Source organism: Bos javanicus, chromosome 3 (assembly GCF_032452875.1).
Source record: "Bos javanicus breed banteng chromosome 3, ARS-OSU_banteng_1.0, whole genome shotgun sequence".
Lineage (NCBI taxonomy): Eukaryota > Metazoa > Chordata > Mammalia > Artiodactyla > Bovidae > Bos > Bos javanicus.
In genome coordinates this window covers 10,514,052-10,523,726 of record NC_083870.1, presented here as the reverse complement: position 1 = coordinate 10,523,726, position 9,675 = coordinate 10,514,052, and the positions used below count along the sequence as shown (strand labels likewise).

The window sequence follows — 9,675 nt, the reverse complement described above, 5'->3', positions numbered from 1 at the left end:
GTAAACCAACTATTCCAGGACTATTAATTGATGACTCTGTGCTTTCCACCAATCTGCAAAGCCAGCTCTGGTGCAAGTAGTTTCTGTATTTCAGAATTCAATTTTTTCCCCCATTAGTGTGATTGCTTATCCCTGTGATAATACCACATCTTCTTAATTCCTATAGCCTTAGAATAAGCAACAGTATTTGAAAGGCAAACCCTTTACTTTTGCTTTTCTTCTTTAAGAGTGTTTTGGCTTCTCTTTGTACTTCCATATAAATTTTAGTATCAGTTGTCAATCTAGCAACCAATGAACCAAAAACAATCCATTTGGGATTCTCATTGAGTTGCACAGGAGTTTTGATTAATTGAAATCTTTGTAATATGAGATTTTCCAATTCATAAGCATGGTGTACTGCTCCATTCATTTCAGTCATCTCCAGTGTTTATTATTAAAGTTTTATAATTTTCTTAATAAAGGTCTTTATTCTTAGGTATTTCCTATTTTAAGCTACCACAAATGATAGCTCTTTTAAATTTAATTTTCTATCAATTTAAGTACAGAAATGTGATGAATTTTTATATATAAATTTTGTACCAGAAAGTTTGTTAGACTCTGTTAATAATTCTAATAGTTTATCAGTAGCTTCTCTTGGATTTTCTATGCTCACAATCACATCATCTACAAAGAATTTCTTTATTCTCAATCCTTGTATCTTTAATTCCTTTTTTCTTGCCTTACTGGGCTAGCTAGAATATTCAATTTTCAATGTTGAATAGAAGTAGATAAAGCAGTCACCCTTATCTTGTACTTAATCTTAAAAAGAATCTTTCAGTATTTCACCTTTAAGTATATGCTGGCTGAAGAATTGCTGTACATATGCTTTATCAGTTAAAAGAATATCTTTTATTCTTTGTTTACTAAGGGTTCTTATAAGTAGACACTGAATTTTAAAAATGCTTTTTTGGCAGCTACTGAAATAATCATGTCTCTTTTCCTTTAAACAATTCATTTGAGGAAAAATATAATTGGACTGTTTAATGTTAAACAAGCTTAGCATCCTAAAATAAAACCAGCTTGGTCATATACCCATTTTATACATGGTTGAATTTGGCCTGGTGACATTTTGCTTGAGAGTTTTGCATTTATTTCTATGAGTGAGATTGCCCTGATAAATTTGGTATCAAGATAATTCCAGCTTCATAAAATGGGGTTAGGAGTATTCCCTCATCAGGGAGAAAGAAATTTTATCTACCTTTCTAGTTTCTTTTGGCTGGTCTAAGAATTAAATTGACCTGAGACATATTAGTGAGAGAAAAATCAAACAAAAGTTAAATAACAAGTACATATGTGAGAGATTCAGGAAGACTGAATAACTCACCAAATGACTGAAACCCTCACCTTGAATATCATGTTCAGCTAAAGAAAAAAGAGGATGTTGGGGGTAGTGATTTGGGACTTCCGAGAGGAAAAATACAATCCACAATTCACTAGAAAAGAAAATGTTGGGTAAACAAATGTTTGCTGGGCCAGGCAGAAACAATGGGACAGAGAAATTTTAATGAGAAGACTTTGCTGGGTTTCTCTGGTTCATACCATAGTTATCTACAGTGATGGCTGTCTTCCTGGAACAAGCCCTCCATCTACAAACTTTTAGGCCTTTAGGGGAAAGGTCAAAGATTCCTCCTGAGTCATTGGACCTTAAAAATAACCAGCCTAAATTAATCTTCATGGTAAAGAGACACATCTTGGGGGTGGCAAATTTTGCTCCCCTACCCCTTCTTTTTTTTATAACTCATAATAGTTTAAACGATTTCAGTCTTAAGATTGAAATTAACTTATCCTTGAATGTTGTAAATTGTTATTGGTAAATTGTTCTTGGCCTGGAGGTTTATTTGTAGACTTTTCACTACTGTCTTTATTTCTTAAAATAGTTTTCAGGCTTCTTCTTAATTCAATATTGATAAGTAATTTTTTTTTCTAGACATGTATCCATTTCATTGAAGTTTAAAATGTATTGAGACAAAGTTTTTCATAAAATTGCTTTTCATCTTTTTGTGTCTGAAAGTTGTCTTTATGTCTCTTTATTAATTCTTACTAGAGTTTGTGTCCTCGTTTTTTTTTTTTTTTTCTCCTTTGACGGTTTCACTAGCAGTTTACCTAAAGTTTATAAATTTTTACCCTTTTGGATCTTATCTGTTTTATCTTTCTTTTATATATTGATAACAATTGTATCATTTTTTTTTTTTACTTCTACTTTCTTTTTTTTAATCTTGTTTTTATAACTTCTTAGGCTGGATGCTCTACTAGCTAATTTTCAGCCTTTTATAAAAGTACAAAAAAGCATTTTAAACTACAAAGTTCCCTCTAATAATGTTCTAAATGCTGATATGTGATTTGCTTATTATTCTTTAGTTCTAAATATTTTTTAACTTCCATTGTTAATTCCTCTTTGAACCAGTGGTTAGATTATCAAATATTTGTAAGTTTTAAAGTTCCTTTTTGTGACAATTTCTAGCTTACATTGTGGGCTGAGACTGTGGTCTACAGAAAATACAGTTTTAAGAAACTTTTGAGACCAATTTCATGGGCCATATGTAGGTTGTCATTTTTTAAATGACCCAGGAGTACCTGAAAAGAAAGCTTTACCTCAAGCTTTTAAATAGTGTTGCACAAATTTTCTGTATCTCTTATTCCAGTCCCAGGACCTAGTCTGCCACATCTCTGGGAAAGGCAGTTGATTAATGAAATTTTGAACTGAATCTTTGTGGTATTGAATCTTTAGACAGTGCGCTCACCAGAGGGTAGGGCAGCACCAAGAGATGGTGCTGACTTTTTCTTTGTTTTTCAGCCCTGAGATCTCCAATGAGGACAGCCAACCACACACAGGTAAGAGAGTTTATTTTCCAAGGTTTCTCCAACTTCCAAGAACATCAGCTGAGCTCTTCATGGTGTTTCTCATCCTGTACATTTTAACTCTGGCTGGTAATGCCATCATTGTGACTGCTATCCATATAGACCATCACCTCCACACACCCATGTCCTTCTTTCTAAGTGTCCTATCTACATCAAAGACTTTCTACTCCCTTGTGATCATCCCATGCATGCCTTTCAGCCTTGTAGGTCTGAGCCAATCCATTTCCCTGGAGGGCTGTGGAACTCAGCTTTTCTTCTTTCTTGGCTTTGCCATCACCAACTGCCTCTTGTTGGCAGTAATGGGGTATGATCGCTATGTGGCTATCTGTAACCCACTTCGTTATTCAGTCATCATGAACTGGAGGGTCTGTGCCATCCTGGCATTCTCAGTCAGTGCCACAGGGTTCTCACTCTCATTGGTTCAGGTTGTGGCTATTTTCAGATTGCCCTTTTGCAAGGCACTGATTGAGCATTTCTTTCATGATGTTGACCTGTGCTGAACCTGGCCTGTGCTACCCCAATCATCACTGATATCCTGGCCTTAATTACCAGTCTCTTGGCCATCACAGGCCCTGCCACCTTCTTCATTTCCTACATCCTCATTATCTCCACCATTCTCAAGATTTCCTCAGCGGAGGGCTGGAAGAAGGCCTTTGCCACCTGCGCCTCCCACCTCACTGTGGTCATTGTCCACTATGGCTGTGCCTCCATTGCCTACTTCAAGCCCAAGTCAGAGAACACCAAGGATCAGGATCAACTGATCTCAGTGACCTACACTGTCATAACACCTTTACTAAACCCTGCTGTGTATAGCCTAAGAAACAAAGAAGTCCAGGATACTCTACAGAGAGTGGTGGGTAGAAATCCCTTTCCTAAGATGAGATCCCTACCCAAATAGGTGTGCATGCCTTTCAGGAGGAAGTCTATACCGGTAAAGTTACAGAGCCAGTATTTCAAATGATTGGCAAAGTTTCATACATCATATACAGGGCCAGAGCAAAAATGGACGAGGGGTAAGCCTCTAACAAATGATTTTTCACTTCCTCAGCCTCTTTGTTAGCATAATAAAAACACAAGTCACTCCAAAGACCTGTAAATAAACACACACTGGCCCTATTCCAGGAGATGATTTTAAGATCAAAGTGAGATCTCATGTTCATCTTGAGGTAGGAGGTAGATGAGCCTCTTCCCTCTCCCCATGGTAAAGCTATTTGGGATTCATTCCCTGTGGATTGAAACTCCAAGTCAAGAATAGCAGGACAATTAAAGGAGGAGGCTGGGCCCCACCCAGACCACATATTTTTCATCCTTGAAGTCAGGAGACCTCCTTGACTACACATGTGCAGAAAGACTCCTTGGAGGCCAAAGAGCAGTTATGCCAAGGGATGTTCTACCCAGATGCCTTTTTGGTAAAATCTGTCTTGGCTAAGAGATGTATGCAGTCACATGGGAGGATACTAAGACATATGAAATATGGACTGTGAACCAGGCAAATCAAAAAGATTGGCCAAAGGAAACTTGGAAGAAATACCCAATACAAGTAATTCAAACTACTACAAGGGTGTGACTCGGGAACCCTGAGTCTGCCTGTGTGTCTATCCACAGGTCCTGTCCTCTTTTCCTCTTAATAAATACTTTATTTGGTTTACTACTTTCCTTCTTTGTGTGGATTCTTTTCTCCAAAGCCGAAGGGACAGGGCCCTTATCACTGACCACTTGTCTAGTGGCTAAGATCTGATGTTCTCTTCGCCTCAACCCAGCCTCAATCTCTTTCTGGGAATCCAAGCCCCACCCCAAGCTGATGTAGGTCGAGGCCACCCAAGTTCAATCTCAAACTTAAATTTAAAGTGACCATTTCACTTTTTAATGTGGTATAAACCACATTAAAATCACCACTTCACTGAATCTTCTAACATAAATTGGATGCTTGAACAAGTGGTCACTAGGAAGGATACTGTGCAGAAATCTAATACGATAAACAAAGTGAAAATATAAATACCTTTTAGGAAATGGGTTTACAGTGAGCTAAAATCTTTCTAGAGAGAATATTTCCAAGCATGCAGGACTTCAAAGGAAAGGAAACCAGGGTTGTGGGAAGTGAAGAAGTTGAGTGGAGAGAAGTACTAACCACATATGACGTGCATGGAGCTTACGTGACTTAGTCTGACTCTTCACTTCTCCTGGCTAGAGATAAGCCACATGAAAAAGTCCTTGTGAGGCTTAAAGAAGGACTCTCTCATGGGCAGGATATATAGCAGGCTCAAAAGAAGAGAAGACTAACAGCTCAGGGATCAAAGCATTGAAAGAATGCTATGAAATTAGCTAAGAAGAAAGAAAAATTAGAAGCAGATCCAAATGGGAACTTCTAGTGATAGGAGAGAAGCCAGGAGGGCAAGGGGATGATCAGGAGGAGCCAAAGAGAGTTTTAAAAAGGCTGTTCAGGTTGGGTCCTCTCCTGCCTTTTATATGTAAATTCACAAAGGCAAAGAAACATACTTAAATGGAAATATGAAAAGAATCAGCATAGCACCTTTCTGATAAAATAGGTAGTTCTATTAGTCTTAAAAATCTGAAAAAAAAGTCAATGCTAAAGGACTTTTGACTTAAAACTTCCATAAAATTAAAGCAACTGAGTTAGAAATGAAATAATAGAAGACAATGTACTATTCCTCATCTTAATAATAATAATAAAAAAAAAGAATCAGGGTGAACTTTAGACTCAATTTGTGATTAAAAAAATAGGTGTTGAATCAAACTATAGTGGTCAATATTGATAATTACTGAGCAAGTCAAAATTACAATACTGGTATATTTATTAAAAGATACATAAGATATATATGAATACACAGTATTCTCATTGCAAAATATTTTTAAAATACAGAAATATCAAATAAAATCTATAAAGTGATTATGCATTTTATAAGCTATATAGGCTATTGCATGTACAAATCTAACTTTAAAACTGTTCTGCAATTCAATCTGCTTTGTAATTCTGAGCTCCCCATCTGCCTGAAAAAGTCAGGTAGAAAAAGGGCCTGACTTGGGCCACTCCTCTGCCCTGACCCAAGAGGTCTGCCCCTAGCCTCATCCCATTTAAAGAACTACCCCTCACCCCCACTCAGGAGTCTGCCAGAAAAAGTCAACTAGTCTTTTTCCTATAAACTTAAGCAATTTAGTACTTAAGTCATTTTATGACTAAACAGTGAAACTCAAGGTCCTGGTCCTCCCCTTTCTTTCTCATTATCCTCTGAGTGGATCATGTTCTGGTGAATGTGAGACAGTCTATACCTGGGGCCTGGGACCCTATGTTGTAGTGCTGGTTATTGTTTTTCTTCATTAACGCAGTTGTGTCCAACTCTTTGTGACCCCATGGTCTGCAGCACGCCAGACTTCCCTGTCCTTCACCATATCCCAGAGCATGCTCAAACTCATGTCTACTGAGTCAGTGATGCCATCCAACCATCTCATCCTCCGTCAATCATCTCCTTCTCCTCCTGCCTTCAATCTTTCCCAGCATCAGGGTCTTTTCTAACAAGTTGGTTCTTCACATCAGGTGGCCAAAGGATTGTAGCATTGGTTTCAGCATCAGTCCTTCTAATGAATATTTAAGATTGATATCCTTTAAGATTGACTGGTTTGATCTCCTTGCAAACCAGGGACTCTCAAGACTGTTCTCCTGTTAGGGGACGTTCAACTTTAAGGGATCCAATATGTTGTTTTCTTCCTTTGTGTGCCATTTCTCAAGGACTCTCTGTTCCTTATCAGTTCCTGGGAAACAGGAATGAGCAGAGCTGCATGCAGTTCTCAGGACTAAGATTATGGGAAAGAGAACCTGGTTGAATTTCCTTCAATGACTCCCTTCAGTGACTCTCTTCAGTGACCTTTTACTTAAAGGACTATCCATTTTGTTGCAGCTGGTGGAATTTCATTGTTTTTAATGGCTGAGTAATCATTTTATTGAAGATACATAAGCATGCGTTTCTGCAAATAAAGTACCCTTGTTTCACTCAAGACTTGGGTTCCTGCATCCTTCTTCTCGTCGACTCGTCCCCAGGTCCTGGTCTACGAAGACCATGACAATTAGCGCCTGAACAGGGACCTGGTGAACGCCCTTGGCAAGCGGACGGAGTGACCGTTAGGACCTATGGAGGTCGGTAAGTGCGGGGTTATGGGACAAACGGCTGGAAAGCCCCACCACTTTTCTACTTTACTTCATCATTTATTTAAGGTTCAAGGACTTTCAGTTTCACGTCAGCGGATAGAGGCTTGTCTCCAAACAGTGGTTGAATATAATCCCTGGTTCCCTGATGAAGGCAGTTTCGATTTAGAAATTTGGAACTGGGTTAAAGAAAATGTTGAACAAGCCGTAAGATGGGGAGAAAATATTCCAATAGATTTCTGGCCTTTGTTCAGTTCAGTTGCTCAGTCGTGTTCGACTCTGCCACCCCATGAATCACAGCATGCCAGGCCTCCCTTTCTATCACCAATTCCTGGAATTTATCCAAGCTCATCAAGGAATTTACCCATCAAGTCGATGATGCCATCCAGTCATCTCATCCTCTGTCATCCCCTTCTCCTCCTGCCCCAAATCCCTCCCGGCATCAGGGTCTTTTCCAATGAATCAACTCTTCTCATGAGGTGGCCAATGTATTGGAGTTTCAACTTCAGCATCCATCCTTCCAATGAACACCCAGGACTGATCTCCTTTAGGATGGACTGGCTGGATCTTCTTGCAGTCCAAGGGACTCTCAAGAATCTTCTCCAACACCACAGTTCAAAAGCATTAATTCTTTGGCACTCAGCTTTCTTCACAGCCCAACTCTCACATCCATACATGACCACTGGAAAAACCATAGCCTTGACTAGACAGACCTTTGTTGGCAAAGTAATGTCTCTGCCCTTGTGGGCCTTCATTAAAGCCATGATCTTGCCATTTCAAGGCAATTCTTCCCCTCCCTGATATTCTTCAACAAGCGGAATGCTCATTATATGAATATGAATTAGATGATGAGACTTTACAAAAGGCCCAATTAGAGAAACATAAAATGTTTCAGAACTTTCCCACCATCCCTGCTCCAGCTATCCCAAATGCTCTTCCTCCTCTTGTAACAGGCATGAAACCAAAGGTCCCCTCAATTTGAGGACAAAATGAATCTGGTGATGATTTTTCTGATGCTCTCTTTGACACTAAAGCCAACAATACTTTTTTTGATGACAATGATAAGCCCCTAATACACACTTATATTTATGAAAACAGATGATCCACTCATTCTCCTTTATGATGAAGGCTTTCTGATTTACTGGCTTTGCAGTCTCAAGTCTCTGAGTCTGATGATCTTTTTGCCTTTCCTGTGTTAAAAAATTTTAATGCTCAAGGGCAACTAATACCTCAATAGGAAGGCATTGATTTTTCTCACATACAACAAATGAAAAAGGCTGTAACTATGTACGGCCCTCATTTGCCTTTTACTAAAGAACTTCTAATGGAGAAGGCAATGGCACCCCACTCCAGTACTCTTTCCTGGAGAGTCCCATGGATGGAGGAGCCTGGTGGGCTGCAGCCCATGGGGTCGCTAAGAGTTGGACACGACTGAGTGACTTCACTTTCACTTTTCACTTTCATGCATTGGAGAAGGAAATGGAAACCCACTCCAGTGTTCTTGCCTGGAGAATCCCAGGGACAGGGGAGCCTGGTGGGCTGCTGTCTATGGGGTTGCACAGAGTTGGACACGACTGAAGTGATTTAGCAGCAGCAGCACCATAGAACTTCTAAACGCTATGGCATCTTCTATTGAAAATTTTACTCCTTATGATTGGCGAATTTTGGTAAAAGCTCTTCTTAAATCAGGAGAATATCTTCAATGGATAATGTGGTTTCATGATGTTGCCCAAGATCATGCCAATTGTAATGCTCAAGCTGGCACTCCCCAAAATCAAATTACTTTTGAAATGTTAACCAGTATGGGGCAATTTGATTTGGTGGAAGCTCAGATACAATGCCCTCCTTTGTGGCATGAGCAATTGAAAGAAGTTGCCCTTGAAGCTTTGGATCAAATTACTCCTCAAGGGGAACCTAAAGGTAGCTACACAAAGATATTACAAGGGCCTAATGAAGCCTGTGCTGATTTTTTAGCTAGACTGGGAGTTGCTATCTCCCATATTGTTGTCAGAGAGGAGGCCAGAGTGCAATTAGAAAGACTGCTTGCATATGAGAATGCAAATCAGGAAATTCAGAGAGCCATCGCTCCAATCCGTGAAACTGGGAATGTTATTGATTATTTGAAGGCTTGTCGCAATTTAGGATTAGAAATTCAGAAAATGCAAATGTTAGCTGAAGCAATGGCTACTGCCTTTAAAAAGGGGAATGAAGGATGCTTTGTTTGTGGGGATAAAAGCCATTTTAAAAAGGATTGCCCTAAAAAAACACACAGAAAAAATTAAAATTACTAAAAAACCTCCAGGGGTCTGCCCTCGATGTCATAAAGGGGTACATTGGGCTAAAGAATGTCGATCTAAGTATGATGTTAAAGGGAACCCTATTTTGGGAAACTCAAAGATGGGGACTCCCCAGGTCACCAGCAACAAAAACTAGAGGCAAACTCCATCTTTTCCCTCAAATCTTCAACATCTGGCAGTGCTTCCATCAATATACCAGCCCTGAATGATTTTCTTCTTTTTCCTCAAGCAGTTCCGTCTAGAATACCTACTGGACTCTGTGGACCCTTACCCCCATAAACCTTTGGCCTTATACTTGGCCAAACTAGTCTGACTTCTAAG

General features: G+C 39.3%; 1 pseudogene; it reads left to right on the top strand.

Annotated features, from left to right (window-relative positions):
- Positions 1-2,847: 2,847 nt before the first annotated feature.
- Positions 2,848-3,796, top strand: LOC133245070 (olfactory receptor 10J1-like; annotated as a pseudogene).
- The last annotated feature ends 5,879 nt before the right edge of the window (positions 3,797-9,675 follow it).